The 16,305-nt window shown below is 36.2% G+C and overlaps 1 protein-coding gene across 2 annotated transcripts in view; it reads right to left on the minus strand.

The window, feature by feature from the left end:
* GABRA2 (gamma-aminobutyric acid type A receptor subunit alpha2) overlaps window positions 1-16,305 on the minus strand; it is a 113,958-nt gene that overhangs the window by 66,618 nt on the left and 31,035 nt on the right. The window lies entirely within an intron of this gene.

Below are 16,305 nucleotides of genomic sequence, written 5' to 3' on the forward strand. Positions count from 1 at the left end.
GCTTAGAAGGATTATGACATTCTTATTTGGAAACTATACCTGACTAGAGCATTTTGTTTTCAGCACACTGCTCAGAATGAATAGTTTCTCAGAAACTATCTTAAATGTACCACCAGTACGGAAAATAAAGTACAGTTAGTATGGTTACTGTTTGATACAGTCCTGTAATTGACCATTAAACCAAATATTTCAAATGGTATTTCATGATGGTAGAGATTTAGTTTGTAGATTGTAAATTAGTGTATCTTCTCAATAAAGCACAAACACATCATTAATCATTATCAATAAACATAATTCATATTTTATAAAAAGCTTTTTCATTCAGTAACATAAAAATAAAAGCAAAAAACATTCATTAATCACAAGGATTATTTCCAAACAAGCTTGCCTTTTCATGTATTTAAGAATGCCTAAACCGTGAAGATTAAATTGAATTAGACTTGAAAGTTATGTAACTTACAAAGTGTTGCACAATTAACTGGATTGCTTTATTAACCAGGTGATTGAGATCTTTGATTTTAAATAAGCCAAATGGCAATGGGGAGAAAGCTCAAAGGAAAAATTTAAAACTAAAACCCTTTCAGTGTTCTTGTAAGAAAAAAGTACATCATTAATTTCTACCATCATGAACTTAATGCCTTAACTGCTAAGTGTCAAATGTGTAATTCTACACAAACAATAGCATGAAATATTTTAATATTATACTGAACATTAATTCACAACCATGAAAGAGACAGTAAACTGAATCTGGAATATTGTATCCACTAAAGCAAAACTAAAAAGTAAAAGGATTTTGAAATAACAGAAGAGACTGAATGCTTACTCTTAAAAGGACTTGAAATGTAATAATCTACATGAGAAATCTATGAGATAGATTCTCTGTTATCATCCCAATATATGTGTACACTGATGTACGGAAAGTTAAGGAAATGTGCCCCATGACCCACACTCCGTTGAGTAGATAGAGCCAGGTTTTAGGACCCAAGCACTCTGGCTCCTGAGCCCTCAGGGTAAACAAAGCATTGTACCACAGTCAAGAATAAATTTAAAACTAAAAGTGTTTTCTTATCAGCTACATATTTCTATTCACTGCAATACTCTGTGCCAAAAGCACACTTATGGTGTTCCAAATAAATATATTCATTCAACTTTGTTATTTTATATACTATTTTATTCCAAAAAACGGTATTCGTGAAATTTTGTTATAAAACTCATTTGAAACTCATTTATAAAGTTAATTCTCAGCTGCCACCTGCCCACAAACACCCGCACAGGGTCTACTTGTGCAGCTACACAATTTGTGCAGTCACATAGGTCCCTATGCTCAGAAGAGTCCCATGCCTGGTCTAATGTTCTGTTTTTGCTTCCTTGAAATTCTTCTTTATCTTTTGCATAAAGGGCCGTGCATTTTCATCCTGGACTGGGTCTCACAAATTATGTAGCTGGTCCTGGATCTGAATTCTATATGTTTTTTTCCTCTTACTCATACAAAATCAATCATGCTCTCACATTTATTCAATAAACAATTGAATAAAACTTTAGTCACTATAGATATTGGTTTAAAATGTTCCAAGAGAGAGAAATTAAAATGTTATGGTAGTCTTCACCCAAATAGAGGCAAATGGAATTTATTCTCCTTAATCTAGAGTTGTAAAGTTAGAAAAGAGAGATGATAAAAATACATGAATATATTCACGCTAAGGACATGAGGAATATCCACTTACACACCAAATGGCAAGTAAAGAGTAAAGGAGAATATGATCATCCTAGTGGCTGCAATGAGGTGCCAACTAAGAATCTAAAGAGAGAAAAATAAAATTACCCTCAAAGCTCTAAACAGTAAGAGCAACACCTCAAGACAGAACAGAGATATGCAAAGTTACCTTAAAGAAAATAATTTCAAAGTTTATTGACTTCATAAACACAGTTAAAGAATGTATGCATTTCAAGGAATATTCTCCTGCTATGCATGTTCAGAAAAAGTAGAGGAAAATAAAGTGTCCGTAAGACTAGAGATTATATGGTTACAAAGGCAGTTTACACCCCTGCGAAGAAGTGAGTTGCGTACAGTCACTGCTGCTGAGAGATCCAGTAATCTGAAGTCTGGAATATTTACTGAATTTAGAGACCTGGGAGCCATTAGTAAAATAATGTGTGCAGAGGCCAGCTTGAAGTGAGGGAAGTGGGAGAAGAGGAAGAGCCTAGAGTGATTTTAAACAACCTTTGAGAAGTTCGACTGTGAAGGGAAAGAGGACTCCAGCAACAAGGGAAGGTGGGGGAAAAGAGACAGTTTTTGTTTGCTTGTTTAAGGTGGAAGATAGTTAAGGATCTGGCAATGCAGATGGAAGGGACTAAGGGAGCCGCTGAATATTCAGGAGACAAGATCAGTGAAAGAGGAATATTCCTGAGTAAGCAGGTAGTACGTTCATTAAAATTGATTGACAATATATACATGGAGGGAAGAAGGAGGAGGGAATATCCTTAATTATGTCGGGGTGAGAAGACAGAATGTTGAAATAAATGGAAGTAGGTTTTTAGGTCTAGTGGCAGGAAAGTTCCTGGAGAGGAGAGAAATTCTGAGTTACGTGCAAAATATCTGTGCATTATTTTTATTATAATAGATGATGATTCCAAGTCAAAAATTTGATAGTATAATTATATTAAGAACATTTACAATAGTATACATCCATAGAAGACCAATGTAGCATCTGCTGCCAGTTCTTTGTCCATAGCCCCTTGACAATCATGATTCCTCTACATCAGGGGTCCCCAACCCCCGGGCCATGGACCGGTACCAGTCTGCAGCCTGTTAGGAACCGGGCCGCACAGCAGGAGTTGAACGGCGGGTGAGCGAGCGAAGCTTCATGCTGACAATACCACCTGCACCACCCCCTCACCAGTTCATGGAAAAACTGTCTTCCATGAAACCAGTCCCTGGTGCCAAAAAGGTTGGGGACAGCTGCTCTACATGCTGGGATGTTCTGCTGCAAGCTCCTGTGATTCTCTGCCTGAGGGCTTTTCCTGGCTGTGCAGGGCAGAGTGTAATTGCAGAAAAGTCTGTGTTCCTGGGAACAGCCATCAACCAACGATGGATGAGAGTTGGAGGAACTATAACTCAGCTTTCTCTCCCTCTCGGTGGAGACAACTCTAAGGCACGCTCTACACCATTTCCCAGATGACTTCAGTGGGAGGAAACTGCAACTGTCCTCAGCAGTAACCTGCTCACCGTGGTACCCTGCTTTGGCTGTCCTCCCTTCCCTGTATCACTTTGACCTCCCTCAGCTAGTGCCACCTGATATCCCTTCCCAGATGATTGTGTATCTTAGCGTCTGCTTCTGTGAGAAGCCAAAGCCAACTACAAACATCATTCACATACTCTAAGAAGAAAAAAATGATAATAATTAAGGAGTCAGGAAAGATATTAATTTTATTAAAAGATATTAATTAATTGCAGCTAACCATCCAAGCAATAAGCTATATCGTCTTCACCCCTGTAATTTAGATATAACACTAATACTAATAAGGGCACACACTCATAAGATGGAGAGTAAAATCAAACTGTAAATGACGTCCCTTCAAGAAGATGAGGATGCTAATAATTTTGCTCACCATGTATCATAAATAGGATGTCATGCACATATTTTAAGACAAGTTAGCCATTGCTGTTTTGCTTTACTCTCTCAGCAGCAACAAAGACATTTTGCTTCCTGGGATGATTTCTGTTAACACCTACATGTGCCATTTGTCATCAGTCAAGTTCAGTAAAGTCAACAAATTCTTAACCGACTTTTGTGTCTATGGCACTTAGTGTTCCCTATTAAAAGTTGAAAACTTGGAATCTGATAATATAATTTGTCACCATTCTACCACAAAAGAATTGCTGCTCCTTATCCAATATCTTCCTCCCAGTAGACACTTAACACGTGTTTGATAAATATAGTGCCCATAAAATCAGGAAGAGTTAAGACCAATAATAAAACCAATATGAATTGTGTTTTCTTACAATCATTTTTCATGATAGTTCTAAGTTTTGGTCTTTGATTCTTTGTGATGATTTGGAAACATGAAATATAAACATATATTGAATACATGAAATTTCCTCTCAGTGTAAGACTCCTGGTGCTTTTACATTTTTGAATCTTTATATATTCTGTTTGTTCTTTTGTTTATTTACTTTGATTTTTTTCCTACTAATGAAAATGCATTGATTTATAAAGTATAGCACATCTGGGGATCCGAAACAAGAATCAAGACGGCTGTATGTTTATGGACAGGACACAAAGTCCTCAAAGGATAAACTAAACATACCCCATCATGACAGTCACTGATTATGGGTTACAAATGAATCTGACTTTGAAATCACTGGAGGGTCTGTCTATCCCCCAATAAGGTTTGGGACTGTTCTGGCCCTTAGAACCATCACCAGGTAGAAGATTTGTAGTGCCTTCTCTTTCTGTGAAATGTCTTTCTTCAGTACCTAATGATTCAGCTTGCTCTGGTGAGGAAGCTGAAGACACACCTCTCTCCCCAAAGCACTAGTAAAGGAAATCAACTAGGAAAGGGAAGAGAGACTGAATGCACATTGATTCCCATAGATTTAGTGGGACCATTTGGTTCAATTAACAAATAGCTACTAAGAGTTTACTAAGTATTGTCCAGAGACATCCTCTGCCTGACAGACAAGGGAGAGAATGTTTTCAAAGGGAAGCTGTTAGTGGTGCCAGAAGCAATTTATGTTCCTCAAGGTAATGTTTCATCAAGCCTTTGCTACATGCTCAGTGTGGGACTCTGACAGGGGAAAGAATGAAGATGTTCTCAAAGATCTCACTTTTACTATCACAGGTTAGATTCTCTTTTGAGGAGATTCTAGTGACCCCATCCCAGTTCAAGTTGCTAAAGATGGCATCCAGAGCACACGGGATACCCTAGAACACTAAGAGTTCAAAGTTTGGTCTGAGCACAGGCTATTACATATCTAGTATCCCTGGGTTAGTTAGAAACTTGGAGCTTATTAATCACCAACCTGAAATCCTATGCTGTTCTCTAAGTACTGATAGAAACCAGCTTAACAACTAAGTTATGAGAATTTAAAAATAAAAACTATGCTGATATAAATTTACATTTTGCTCCCCAAATACATATTAATAAAAACTGATTCTCATGTCCAATATATATAATAAGGATAAGCTTTTACCTTTTTAAGATAATGAATTATTTTATAAATCAACATAAATTGAGCATTCTTAATGCACTAAGAACTACAATTCACATATATATGTGTGTGTGTGTATATATTACTAATACAAAGGATTGAAAAAATTCCACTACAAAATTTTCTTTATTATAAAAAAGGTGCATAAGTTAAAGCTTGCTAATTGACTTTTTCTTTTATGACCTTTTCACCATCCTCACAAAATACTGCTGTGGACAGCGATATTTCCGTTTACTTTGCAAAATAATTTTTCAGTTCTTTCTTTTCTATTTTGTAGAAGGAAAGCATTTAAATGTAATAGAAGTATAGACATTGAAAACACTAAATTTCAAAAGCTCATATAGGCCATGGCTTCAAAATTCTGCCTCCTCTGTTTCTAGTCTTGGTAAAAGCCACCATCATTTTGTCAGTTGTCAAACTTTTAGTCTCAGGCTGAACTTCTTACTCATATCCAGCATTTTCATTGTTGACTGGGTTCTGTTGATTATATTTCCTACATCGTTCTTGACTTTCCCTTCTCTCTCAATCCTCACTGGCAATGACCTCTGGAATGGCCTCTTTTAGTTTTCCTGCTTCTAGTCTCACCAACTCCTATATACCCTCCATGACACTGCTAATAATAAATCATGTGATGTCTCTTCTCTGATGAAATTTTTCTCAATGACTCTCCTTTGCCTAAAGATCAAGTTCGAAGATCACAGCATAGCACATCAGACCCTTCATGATCTTTGTCTCCTTTCCATCCTGATCCAGTGCTGTCCCACACTGTATACCTTAGCCATACCCAACTCCATGTTATTCTCCTTCATTCTTTTTCGGGCAGGGGGGGTGGTGCTTTCTCTTTCTTCTATGTAAATGCCCTCTCATTGAATCCTTGTTCTTAAAAAATAAGTTCAAGTAACACTTCCTCTTTGAAGTTGTCCTTGCCATCCCTGGGTATTTAATTAGTCTTTCTGTTGGTTCCAGAAATGTTTACTTCTTCAAATGAAATAATCAAATCATATTGTAACTTCTAATGCATGAGGAGTTGTTAAATGGTTGTGTGTTTCCCCACTCTACTCACCACTCAACAGCACCCAGGACTTTGTTCTATGTGCATAATATGGAGCAACATAGATTATCACAGAATGATAATCACAGAAGATTATGGTCAAGGATAAGGCCATACCAATCCTGTCACACTCAAATATGAGATAAAGTATTATCTTTATACCTATGGATAACCTCCAATAAATTACATGTAGGAAAAGTATTATGATGGTAAAGTGCTGAATTACATTAAACATATATGGAAAAAAATTTAAGGCAAGGTTTTAGATTCAGATGCTAAAAGCATAAGATCATTTGCCTTTATTTCTAATAGAGTTCAGTTCTCATATTCAACAATCCAACATTTTTCATCTACAACATCCTAAAGGTAAATGCATGAAGAGCCTTGTTGGCAATATTACAAACCTTTACTATTTTTCCCTGAATCTCTTGGATCAGCTTCAAAAAGAAATTCTGTATTTAAAAAATGGAGCTAACTGATATTCTAATTTGATGATAGTATCAATTTCTTCTTAAAAATAAATTTGGCCCAAATTAGTGTAAAAGGAAAAAAGAAATCTCCTTAAGTAACTAACTTTATCACCCATCACTGGATGCTGTTTCCTGACAGTCTGTACATTGGAAAATGTTATGATTACTTTACACCTAACATGTAATTAGGAACTTTTAGAAACTTTATGTAGCAACCCTTAAATACTTGTCTTATCTGTTGAATTCCCATTGTGTGATAATAAAAGGAACTTATTACCTATTAAGCATTTACTATATGCATGGACTGGGTTAAATTTTTATATATAATTTCATGATCACCCTGTGAACTGTGCATAATTATATTCATTTTATCTCATCCAAATTCAACAGCTACTTAGACAGAGAGCTGTACTGAAACATTTTTTGTGACTTAAAAATCCCATGCTAATAACTATTTCAATAATAAAATGTCATTCAAAAACACAACCATTGGAAGAATTTTTCATTTAGTTTAAGATTATTTGGTATCTTTAGTGCCAGTATAATCACATCATATATATATTTATTACACACTTGTCATGTACCAGTCTCAAGTTATATATTTGAGGAGACAAAATAATGTAGAAATAATAATAAAGAAACCTACAGTCCAGTTAAATAGTCGGTGCTGGTTTTATAAAGCATGATGTCATTTCAACTTTTCATTCCATCATATACATGATATAATATGTATATGTTACATATTAGTATGTATTATATACACCTAAATATATATATATGTATGTGTGTATATGGTTTGTTTATATATGTATTATATATTGTTGTGTGTGTATACATATATATAATAATATGTGATTTATATGAATATATTTGTGTGTATGTGTATACACATACCAATATATAAATTTTGGTGTTGAACTTTCCCATATTTAAATCAAAAGCCTTATATCACTCTATCTTAAATCTGGAACTTCTGAAGAGTGCTACATGTAGAAAGATAAATGGATGAATAAATTTTCTTTCTTTCCTCCTTTCTTTCCTCTTGTTTTTCTTCCTTCAAAAAAACAATAATTGAGGGACTGATTGTTACACTACGTAATACACTTAGATAAAAGACAAATAAAGAACATAGTATGTAGCCATCATGGTCTTTGAGGGGAAAGAAACAAGTAAATAGATGACTGTCTACAAAGCATGTGTAAATGGTAAAAATAATCAGTCATGCTAAGCGGTGATGTCAAGAGGTAGGAGGTGGCTGATGGTAAGAAGAGGAGTGACTCTGAATCAAAACTGAGGTGTTGGAGAAGGCTTCTCAAGCCACCCTTTTATTTATAATGCATGCTTCTTTTTAAATTTTTAAAAATTTTATAAGTTGTTTTAGTTTGCTCTCAGAACCTTTCCCTTCTATCATATCAACTCATTTGAATACATGGTCTCATAGTTGAAAGAAAGAAGGAAAGAAAGAAAAAAAGAAAGAAAGAGAGAGAGAGAAAGAGAGAGAGGGAGGGAGGGAGGGAGGAAGGGAGAAAGAGCTAGCTAGTCATTAACTGTAATGATTATTAATTCTTATGATAGGCCCGTTCGATGCAATTTTAGGAGACCTAGACTTCTAATTAGGGAGAAATCTTAAGAAAGTAGATTACAGCATAGGGTTTGGACCTCAAAGTGAGGGCAGAAACACAGCAGAAGGAACTTAACAGAAAAGATTCACTAGATGCAGGAGATAAATGAAAGGTTGAAAAAAAAAAAGATAACTGTGAAATTAAAGTGATAATAGAATTCTTTGGTGGTCTTTTAAAATTGTTTTGGATGCTACACCTAGATCTGGTCAGAAAATACTCAGTTTAATGCAAATTCCCAAACTCAGTCTTCTTTGTGATTCATAAGATTATTTTACTTTGTTCTAGATCTGTCCCTGAATCCTAATTATGTCTATATATTTTTCAGAACATTAAAATATTTTTATTTTAGACATTTACTACTATATAAGAAGTAGAGATACGAGAAAAAATTTTTACAGTCAAAATTTTTAGTCAGAATATTTGAAAAGATACATATATATATATGGGTATTAACATTCAAAACTCATGCATGAAAAACTGTCCTTTCAAAGATAGTGATTACAGACCGTATTTGAAATAAAAAATTAAATTTACTCTTTTTTTAAACACCTTTATTAGAGCATAATTGCTTTACAATGGTGTTAAATTTACTCTTTATTAATCTATAGTATACTTTTAATTTCTCAGCTCTGATCGTATCTCTTCCATAAAATATTTCAATGGAAATAATCACGTTGCTTCATTCCTTTTTTGATTTGCATTTAAATTTTATCCTTTTTCCTTCTCTGCTCTAATATACTGTTATGAGCACTTGATTTTTCCCCACTGCCCTAAATTCAGTTTCCAGCACCATGTCCTATAATAGTATTCGTTATATAAACTTGTAGGTTGATACATTTGGGGTTTTACCAGAAAATGTTTCCCACTTTGTCCACCCTTACTTGTTCCTGCCATTCCTGGTAGTCTTTTAAACTGCTGTTTCAGCTCTCCAGGCAGTTTTAAAAGGCAACTGTTGTACAACCCCAGCTAATAGATCAAAGAGATTCACCCCATGTTTGCCTTCACTGAGCTCAGAACGTGGAACTCTCAGCCTTTTGCTATAAGGGCAGAGAAACGTTGATAAATGAGCCTTTATACCTCATGCAAGAAAAACACGTCCAGTTTATAGTCACAGGGACAGTTATAGCTAAATCAAGGTATTTCACTTGCGCCCAATACGCCTCACCCCCAGCTCTCCTGTTTGTAAGGAGCTGACACTATGTGTCTGAACTGTTGGGTCTCGGTAGTTTGCTTTTATTTGTGACTCACCGACTATGATGAAAAAACAGAAATAGTAAGTAAGCTACATAATTGATTTTTCCTTTGGTCCTCCCAGAAATAATAATGTTTGTTTCTTTTCTCAGTGTGAAAGTTTTTATGAATCCCATCTGTAAATGTTCACAAGAATATAAATCTAATACAGAAATGAAATACATCATTTCCAGAAAATATTGTGGCAGTTCTCTTTAGTTCCTAAGAATATATCACCACAGAAAGAGAAGAACTGAGACTGCCTTTTGCCCATGTAAGAAAAATTTTAGACAGACTTTTTAGACTTATTTAGTCAGGAAATTTCATCCATTGTCCATTTCCATTGACTGCACAGTACTTGTCTCTGTGTGGCCAGAGAACAATGAAGCCAGATCACTACTAAGGCTCCCTAACAAGGGAGACAATTTTCTGCAATCAAGAAGGCTGTGGGCATCCATATTGATTTTGGAGAATGGCTGGAGCAGGGTGCCTGGATCAGACAATTTAATGGGGAATGCATAGGCAGAGGCAGACCTAGATCAAGCTGTAAAGTAAAAGAAGTTTTTCTCTGAAAGGTCATATTATCTTTTCATGCCTTACTATTTTCTTTGACCAGTAGAGTCGTCCTCATAGCCCTCAAAGGTTCAACAATCACTTATTCAGCACCAGCTGGGTGCATATCATTTTCACAGTGCTGTGGAGGTTACAAAGAAGTATAAGGGAGCTCACTGTTCCTTTTTAAGTGCATAAAACAAAAAGCCACAAATTGTAAAATAATAATACTCATTACATTTATTACAATGCTTGCTGATGCTTAGGCTAAAACCTTGTAATTATCTTTGTCTTTTCTCTTTCACACCCACATCCAATACATCAGGAAAACTGTTGGTTCTATAATATATCCAAAATCCTGCTACCTGTCAAGATCTTTACTGCTACCACCTTGGTCTAAGCCACCACCATCTCTCAGCTGGATCACAATGGTCTCCCAGCTTCCACCTCTGCCCTCATACAGTCTATTTTCATTATATCACTGAGAGTGGGTCTTATAAAACATGAGAAAATGGAATCATGCCATACCACCACTTGGAATTCTGAAAAAACTCCCTATTTCACTCAGAGTAAAACCAAAGCTCCTCTAATGGCCAACAAAGCCTTAAGTGATGTAAGCCATCCTCTCTATTATATATCTAACTTCATCTCTCTCTATCAACTTGGCCTCCTTGTTCTAGACGTACTCCCACCTTAAAGCCATTGAACTGACTGCACCCCTCCCCATCCTAGAATGCTATTTTCCCAGCCATCCATATATGTGACTCCTTCTTTAAATCCTCATAGAAATGTCAACATCTCAGCTTGCCTTCAGTTTTCCCAATATGCACTTCCTTGCTCTACTTTTATTTATTTATTTTTATTTTCTCCATAGCATTCATCACTTACTGTCATACTACATAATGTACTTCACTATGTGTATTTATTTCTGTTCTGTTCACAAAGATGTAAACTTAGGGGCAAGAATCTGTTTTGTACACTTACAATATTCCAATGGATTAGAACTATTGTTGACACATACTTGGCATTCAATGAATGCTTATTAAAAAATAAATACATTTATGAAAGAATGAATAAAAACAGCTTTTACCACGTGTATACTACACGCCAGGACTTTGTTATGTGTTTTGCATATCTTATCTTATCTTCTCTCATAAAACACTGTGAGCTAGGTATTACTCCAAATGCAGAAGCTGACATTTGGAAAAAAATGTGCTACTTGTCCAAGGTTACAAAGCAGATAAGTGACAGAGCCAGGATAGAAACTCACGTCCAACTAAAACTTGGAATATTAACCACCATGACATGTTGCAAGTAAACTCTTGTTTCACTAAGTTCTGCATAATCCTAAATTCTGTTATGTGTAGGAAAGGATTTAAGCTTCCTAGATTGGGAAGCAGAAAGTAATTGTCAAGAGCTATGTTATTCCAGAGTCTAATCCTAATTTAGAAAAATTTTCAAAGATACTGGTTCATAATTTCTATAGAAAAAGGAAAGAAAAACCAAGGGAACATGTGTGAATTGTAATGTGTTCTTTTATTTCATTTCATCATATCCTGATTCTCAATTCTTCCTGGGAATTACTCCTAAGTTTCTCTAATGCTTGAACTCTCTTCTGGGCCTTCGATTAACACAATACCCAAACCATTTGGTAAATTCAGCATTTTCAAATAAACTAGGTGACTTTTTAAAAATCATTCAAACTGCTTGTTTGGAATAATGCAAAGCAACCAACCAGTGGAACCGCAGCTGCTCTCAGTGGTTCCTCTTGAATTCAGCTATGGTCTCAAGAATGAAGACATTTGGTCCCATCTTGGTGAAGCATGGTAATCTTTTAATTTCCCTCACTCATGGCACCAGTGTATACTCTTGTGCACATTATCTTATTTCAGATATGAATCTGTCATCTAGTCTTGCCCCATGTATATCAGACTTGGCACCACCTGTACCTCAGATTCCAAAATTCTTTGGGATGAGGCCTGGATATAATTATACACACTAACTCATTTTATACACACCGTGCAGGCAGCCATGAACTGACTAGACTCCTAATATGCACATTCTGATAAAAATATCCTAGTCTACTCCCTTCCGAGGCACCCTCCACCCACACCAACACTTCACTTTCTCATTTGCCTGGTGAGTCATATCAGTGCTGGCAATTTATATTAAATGCTTCAATCCCAATTTCTTATTTTGTTTTTTGTCAGTATTCTCTTAACCTGAATAGTCCTTATAAATGCAATTGTTCATTTCTTACAGTATAAACATGGAGGAATATGTAGTAATCAATAGAGTCCTAGCATTTCGATGTGCTGAACAATATTTTTTAGAATTGAACATCCATCATGCTTTAAAAATACTCCAACAGATTGTCTTTCTAAATGGTGCCTTAAACAGCGGTTGTCCCTGTCTTTGCAAGCTCACTGAAGAGATAATATATCCTTTGGGGTCAGGCGATGCTCCATTTTCCCCCCAGTAGACCTTTTAACTGCAAATAACTTTTCTTAAATGGATTCTCAAATTTCTTATTATTAAATCAAAGAAAACAAGAGAAGAATTTTTATGTGCACAAAGCATTCACTTTAGCACTTCCTGCAGGATAGCTCATTTAAATGTGTAGGATTCCTGATACTCTCATTGCCAAAGATCCCCCCAGAGTACAAGAACCTTCAAATAATCAGGACTATGTTAGGCACAGCACTACCAGAGCATGATTGGAAGAAAATACATTACAGTCTAATATGCTACACGTTTTCTGTCTTGTTTTTATTTATTTATATTTTTCTGCATTACTTTCAAATAGGACTAGGTCAGTTAGAATGGAAGTTCAGTTGTAAGACTCTTTTAGGCTCTTTCTAAATATACACTTCATCAGCTTATTAGACCACTGAAGCTAAATGTGGTTACAATAGTTTTGTTTACATTCCTCATCTGTTATTCTCATAATGGTGATGTATTATTACCTGTTCCAAGAGTCAAGAGCCCTCATCTCTGTCTTCATTGAACCTGCTGAAATGTGACATCTCTTGCTTCACATCAGGGGCCAAGATCATATCCCTGTTAATTGTTAGTTGGATCACAGCACTCAGTGCTCCCGTCCACATCACACCTCGTGAAAGAACACCATTTCCCTCAAATTCATCCTTTAAACTCCGAAAATCGCTTTCTTCAACCACTGCTCTACTGTGTGCCTCAGAAAACCTTAAAAATTCTGGAGTTCTCAGAAAATCAAAATCAGCTTTCTACTGCTCTGCTTGTAATCTCTTCTCCCAAGACTTCTAATTTTATTCTCCTGTCCAGTCCCTCTCTATGGATTTGCCAAAGTCAATCTACCTGTTGATTTTTTGACTTTCTGGAAATCTCCCGTTCAAGAACCCATGTGCCTCCACCTCTTCACACTCTGGCCCAGGCACGAATCAGCGTGGCGATTACTTGGGAGGTGAGGTAAACTCACTGAGCAGAAAGTGCCCACTGCTTTCCAGCTTCCCAAATCTATGGCACCTAACAGCGCCTCTCCTTGAAGTTTATCAGGCAGTTACAGGATTCATGGCAGCCACAAGTAAGTAAGTCTTTGAAGAATCTAGAGTCTGCATATCAAAATCACTTCTGAGACTCACATAAGCCCTGGGTCTGCAGAGATTGTCATGGGACAATCAGGAACAAATTTAATCTTTTCAGAGTTAGCGTATTCTATTTTCCTAGGGAGGCAAAAGGAACTGCCGCCCTGTGGAGGTTTGATCTAGTGTTAGGGGGAACCCTTATTCCCCAGTCCTCACATTTTCCTGGGAACAGTATTGAAATAACACTTCCAGCCCCATTCCCCACTCATTCATGCCTCCCCTGAAAGAGAACTGTGGCAAGTGAGATTGGGAGAAGGAACTGAACACTTTGTTGGGTTAAGATCTACCTGCCCCAGGAGAGCTGTGTCCTGTGTTCTTGCTTCCTGTGATAAGCATGCAATATCAAGCATAAGCTTTTCATCCAGAGACAGAGCTGAAAGTGTCCCTTTCTGGCTACACTACTGGGGTTCCATACATATGAAACAGTGACTAGGAGTATGTGTGTCTATCTGCAGGCCCCAATATTCCTGGGGTGAAGTATTAGGAAGCCTGACCATGATCACACATGTAAGCCACATTCTCCAATCCAGCTTGGTCAGAAATAAAACTGATATTCTAATCTCTGTATGTCTGCTTCCTATGTCTACATTTTCTGTGAGTTTAGGAGGGGAATAAAGGAGTCTTATTACTGGCCTCATAGACCTGCAACAGCTAAAGAGAAGGAATTACACATGTCTTTCACCCAAAATGTTGAGTTTCAGTTGATTAGGACTGTGTGAAGTTTAAAGCCCTCAATTTGAATCTCAATTCTGTCATTTACTATCTTTATAATATGAGGCAAGTTATTTAATCTCTCAGTGCCTCAGTTTCCTCGGTTGTGGATTCAACTAAGATTTAATGAGCACATGGTCTGTGCCACATACTGTTCTACGATCTGAGGACACACAATGTGCTCACACACAAACAGAATAAAATGCATTCATGGAGCTTTCATTCTGTGAAATTGAAAGAGTTCTACAACATAAGGTCAGTATAAGAATTAAATGAGTTGGTATATAAGATGTACTTACAGTGGTACCCAGAGCATAGTAAGCACTCATCAATTAGTAAGCACTCAATAAGTGATGGTGATGATGATGATGATGATTATCTTTGCTGCATTTAGGGAAGCAAAGCCAACTCTAAATCTTGCTATTAATGCAGTTCTTTCTCTGTGATTGTCTCTGAGCTTCATTCAAGATGCCACATGATGCATTGATGATTCTCACAAAAAAAAAAGTCATAAATTCTGATTTCTAAACTCCACTCTCAAACCCTACACTTAGCTCCTTAGAGGATACTGTTATTTATTATGCTATGCTATGTCAGGAGGAATTGAATTTTTCTGACTTTGAAAGTACAGGGGTTTCATTTTTGTCTGTGTTTTGTTTTGCAACATTCAAGTAAAATATGCTTTGCATATCGTACTTTCAACTTGATTGTAGTAGACAACATTGAAAACATTTTCTCATGGTCTTCAATGTGGCAGTAGGACACTGCTAAATAAATACATCTATGAAGTCGATGAGAATGGGGACAAAACAGAACTGCCATTTCTTTAAGAATATTCTAACGATTTCTCAGTTTCACACACTGGCTAATTAGGAATTCCAGGTGTGCATGTTTGCTGGGTTGGTTCTAGTATAGAAGTGGCTACACTAGCACACTCCTGCCCCTATGTCCATGCGTAACCACCTTCTGCAACGCAACTGATCTAGATTCAACTCAGAGGGAACTCTCTACACACTCTTCTAATATAATCCTTTCATCTGCATGCCATGCCAGTTATGAGGATCTTATGTACTAGCTTGGTTACTTGTTAGATTTGTTCATTTTAATTCCTACCTAAAAATACGTGACAGATCCATTTATCTTAGCCACATTAATGTTCTCTACGTAAGGACTGATGATGAATTGTTGTCACAGGTAATGGATAACTCTCAAACACAGCTCCTTGTCTTAATGCATTCATTCAGCTATCAAAAAACATGTCTATTATTTACAAATGCTGTGATCTGCAATTCTGTCTTCATTTTGAAACAGGAAATGAAAGCCTGGAGAACTTAAATATTATAGTGTACATGGGGTCATTAAGATAATAATGAGTAAAGGCATTAACTAAAATATTTTCCTCCTGACAAAGTCTATCAAACTATAGACACTGGTTTGCAAAAGTTGACCAAAATTTGCCCATTTATGTTGTAAAGTCTAATAAAAGTCACTCACTGCAAATTTAAGGAGATATTCTGAAACAAAATCCTTATGGGATTTGACATTCTCAGGCATATTCTCTCTACTACTGTTGTAAAATCTAATGCAAATCACTCACTCCAAATTTAAAGAGATAATCTCAAAATAAATCTTAATTGGACTTAACATTCTCTGACAATTTAGGGCTCACCTTCAATTGTGGACACTCATGATATCCATGACAATCACTGTAGAAATGGCACTGTCAGCCCCGTCAATTGTCAGATGATTGAAAGGCGTCATACCTTTCTTTACTCAGTAATGTGTTGCTAAAACAACACATCTACAATTGCCTGTTTCTAATATATTTTTAATG

Source organism: Eubalaena glacialis, chromosome 5 (assembly GCF_028564815.1).
Source record: "Eubalaena glacialis isolate mEubGla1 chromosome 5, mEubGla1.1.hap2.+ XY, whole genome shotgun sequence".
Classification (NCBI taxonomy): Eukaryota; Metazoa; Chordata; class Mammalia; order Artiodactyla; family Balaenidae; genus Eubalaena; species Eubalaena glacialis.